Genomic DNA, 4,740 nt, shown 5'->3' on the forward strand with positions numbered 1-4,740 from the left:
AAATGCTGAGCGTGTTCTTCCTTTTTGGTTTTCTGATTCCAGACCTTTGCACATTTTATTGTAATATTTGGCTTTATCTTCTCGAGCTGATCTTTGAAATATTCTGTTCAGCTCTTGGACCTGTCTGTCTGTCAGTAAATCTCTATGGGAGCAGAAAGCCTCATCTTTCTCCCGCAGAACAGCTGGTAGTTTCGAACTGCTGACCTTGTAGCCAGTACCAATTAGAGAGGTGGTTTGGGACCATGTTACCTAGGGCTTTGGGATGTTCAAAAAAGCAGCCTGGATCCTCCAACCCTGATTCTGTGATACCGAAAATATAATTATCTTGTTCAAAGCTAATTTGTGCATTGATGTTTGCTAGGAGATTCCGTTCTGGTGGAAGAATCTAGCATTCAGCAATGTATAGGTAACTGTGCTCCAGCTGTTGGTTTCCAAGGACATAACTCATAGGTTTAACTAATCTTTTCTTAATCAGTTTTCAAGTGATCCTGATCATTTGTATTTGTCTTTTGATAGTGGCCCTCTCAGATAGTTAAAACAATGCTCTAGTATCTAGCATTATCTGGAATCCTGGTGTGGTGCTATGGGCGAATGCATTGGACTATAAAGTCAGTTTGAACCACAAGGTCACCAGTTCAAGCTCATCAGCTGCTCCTTGGAACCCCTATCCTGGATTGCTATGGGTCTGAATCAACTCGATGGCACTTAACAACAATAAAAGAGAGACAGGAATGGTGAAATTGCCTCCTTTCCTATCCACTCCCTCCTTCCTAGTGTGGTGCTGTGGCTTAATGTGCTGTTTGTTCTGTAAGGTCAGTTTGAACTTCAAGGTTGGCAGTTCAAACTCACCAGCCAGTCCTCGGAAACCCTATACAAGGTCGCTATGAGTCGGAACTGACTCAACAGCACACAACTATAACAAAAGAGAGACAAAAATGGTGAAATTTCTCCCTTCCCTATTCACTCCCTTCTTCCACAGCCCCTCCCCTCATCCCCCTAATTAAGAGTTCTGTTGTTGGAGGGCAACTATGCTGGTATGCATGAAGGCAGACCCTCAGATCTTGCCTTGCAGTTCAGACATTCCTGTTTCCAATGGCTCTCTTCCTTGTACCAGGCACATTGGTTTTTTTCTAAGTGTGGGTCAGGGGTTCTGGACTTTTGGGGACCTGGACTTCCTCTGCCCTTGATTCCAGCCTCCTCTCCCCACCATAGTTCTCAAGAGCTGCAGCTCACACCAAAGTCTGGACTCAAACCTTTCTTTTCCTGCTTAGGCTTTTGGCTTATGTACACTTTAAATGCAAACTTTACCAGCTTGAAGTTCCCCAGGTTCATATTCCCTTCAACATTTTAGAGTTTTCTCTGAATGTTAAGGTGCTTTGCCCGATGAAGGGCGTATTAATCATGCTAGCATTCCCAGGGACTTCTGGGTCAATGCCAGTATGGCGTCTGAAAGCTGTGGATAGCCTGACCAGGTAAGTAGAGAAGTTTTTCAATTGGCTTCTGTTTAACCTCATAAATCTTACTGATAGTTGTTTGTTTAAGGGAAGCAAACATTCTTGATAATGCTCAAACCTAGTCATGCCCTAAGGAGCTCTGGTAGCATAGTGGCTATGAATCAGGCACTAACCTCAAGATCAGCAGTTCGAAACTACCAGCTGCTCCATGGGAGAACGATGAGGCTTTCTTCTCCCATAAAGATTTACAGTCTCGGAAACCCTGCACAGGGTCGCTATGAGTCGGAACCGACTCCACGGCACACCACCACCACAATGGTGGTCATTGGGATACCAATAAGGATCTTCCTCTGCAATCACCTTAGGAAGTGCTCTGCTAATAGGATTATTAGACTAGGTCAGGCACATACCCTCCTCATTGGCCTTTTCTAAAACCATCTTTCTTTCCTTCAGAATGACATTTAGCAAAGCCTTATAGTCAAAGCAGGAATCCTGGTGTGGTGCTGTGGTGTTAATGTGCCGGGCTGCAAAGCTGTTTTAACTGCAAGGTCAGTGGTTCAAGCACACCAGATGCTCCTTGGAAACCCTGTACAGGGTTGCTATGGGTCGGAATCGACTCAACAGCACTTAACAACAACAATAGTTAAAGCCCTATGTTGTTGTTATGTGCCATAGAGTTGGTTCTGACTCAGAGCGACCCTGTACAGGGTTTCTAAGGCTGTACATCTTTACGGAAGCAGAAAGCCTCATCTTTCTCCTGTGGAGCAGCTGGTAGTTTTGAACTGCTGACCTTGAGGTTCGCAGCCAGATTTATAACTACTACAGTACCAGAGCTTCTCTATACCAAAGCCCTATAGTCCATACTATAAGCACTGGACTGCAAACCACATAGTACACTGTTCAAGTCTGCCAACTACTCCATGGGAGAAAGATGAGGCTTTCAGTTCCCACAAAGATTTAAAACCTCAGAAACCCTATACAGGGTTACTATGAGTTGGGACATGACTCGACGGCACTTAACAACAACTACAATAGTCTACCCAGTTAGGGTTATGTGTTTGGAACAATGAGTCACAGAAACCATCCATCTTCTTAGGATCATCTTGGTAAGGAAGAACTTTGGATTCTCAGTTAAACAAGTTGAAGGTTGAGAATGAAGCATGAACGCAAACCATCTAGACCCCATGAACCCTGTGCCCTGTCAGACCCAAATGACACTTTTACTCATTATTCTGGGCCCCACTCATAGCAAAAACAAACATTTTTTCCTAATGACTTTAGTAATGTATTTTTTTTATCCCAAAAGAGATATACTTTAAAAACCTTTGTTAACACTTGCAGATAATACCCACTTGACCTGGCTTCAATGACTGGATGATCAGAGCTCAACCAAAAGAAGAAAGAAGAGGAAAAAAAGAGTAATATGACACAATTTGATGAACTTGGCCTACACCTATGGATGCAGTAACTCAAAAGAGGGAACAAATCCTTATAGTAAGAATCATTCCCACCCCCTCCACACACAGAGTAGACAGGGATGGGCAACTTGGACATTGGCTGCCCAAAATGGGGCGGAGGGGGGGGCGGTACAAAGGCAAGAGGTGACTGGCTTACAAGCTTTCCAATCTGTCTAGGTGGAGCTGATGAAATGAAATGCAGATGGGTCTCTTGTGAGACAATAGTGAATAATTGTTATCAGGACTGATTGTGAGGGTTGCAAAGTAAAGGTAGATGTTTTATAGCAAGGAAGGGAGTGATTAACTTTCCAGTCTAGGAGCGGAGGTCCCTAGGACCATCAACGGAGAAGAGGCGAGATCGGGACCCTACCCAGAGAAGTAGTGATGCCTGAGATGGAGGCAGAGATGATGACGTGAAGCGATGGAGCAGCTGGAGACTTTAGATCCAGAGAGGGAGAGTGACTGTGTGCTGAAGACTGGGGGGCCTGGGGGGGGGGTCGTGTAGGGGGCAGGCTTGCAGGGTATACCCTTTGGTTGGTTGATGATACATGGAGGGGATTGTAACCATGGCAATGAAACAATTTACAATAGAATGAATGTAAAACTAATGTTCTCCCACGTAAACTATCATATAATTCACAATAAAAAAATTTTTAAAAAAATCTTTGTTAAAAGTATTAACTAAATTAAATGGAATCAAAATATTGAGGCTATCTGGTATCATAATAGAATGTAATTTTAGATTTTTTAATTAGGTCATAACCAAAATAAGACTAATTCTCAAGAATACATTCAAGTGAGCTACAACTCTCAGAGTCCTCTGTTTATTACTCAGGTTACCAAAATCAGAATCAAAGAATCACCTCTCTCTCATCGGCTCTGCAATACTGGGTCTTTAGCCTCAGGGTTTCTTTGTTTTTTTAATTGCAACAAAATTTTGGAAACCTTTATTAAACAAAAATATCAAAATGCTGAGCAGTTATCAAAATGTGAAGCAACTGTCCCTCAACATATCCTCTATCTAGGTCTGTACAGTTTTCAAGGTAGTGTTTCATTTCTCTAACCCTTTCCCGAAGAATTCTGCATGCTTCGATTTTTAAAATTTTGACATCTCTGGGTACTCAAATTGTGTTTCTTTTCAATATTCTTTAAGTTTCAGGAATAAAAGGAAATCTCAAAGGGCAAAATCAGGGCAGTAGAGTGGATAGGGGTAAGGTTTCCCAGTGAAATTCTCTTAGGACAGCCCCTGCTACTCTCGAAGAATGAGCAGGTGCATTGTTGAGATTGTTGTTATGAGCCGAGGAGTTGGTTCCGACTCATAGCGAACCTGTACAGAGTTTCCGAGGCTGTAAATCTTTACGGGAGCAGAACGCCTCATCATTCTCCCACAGAACAGCTGCTAGTTTCGAACTACCAACCTTGAGGTTAGCAGCCTGATTCGTAACCACTATGCTACCGGAGCTCATTTCATTGTTGAGATAGGGGGTAAAATTCTTGATGTAACTTTCCTGGCCTTTTTCTCATCATTGCCGTTTTCACTTCTCTTAAATCTTCTTCATGATAAACCCTCATGATTGTCCTGTATCTTTGGGGAAAATCTTTCAAATTATCCTTTGGAATACCAAAAAACAGCATAACTTTCTGAGCTGACCTCTTTGCCCTGAGCTTTTTTTTCCCCCCTAACTTTTGAGTTGGGTTCTATGAAGAAAAATGTGGCATCAGGATTGGAGGAAGACTCATTAACAACGTGCGATATGCCGATGATACAACCTTGCTTGCTGAAAGCGAAGAGGACTTGAAACATTTACTTATGAAGATCAAAGAGCACA

Source organism: Chrysochloris asiatica, unplaced genomic scaffold (assembly GCF_000296735.1).
Source record: "Chrysochloris asiatica unplaced genomic scaffold, ChrAsi1.0 scaffold00003, whole genome shotgun sequence".
Classification (NCBI taxonomy): Eukaryota; Metazoa; Chordata; class Mammalia; order Afrosoricida; family Chrysochloridae; genus Chrysochloris; species Chrysochloris asiatica.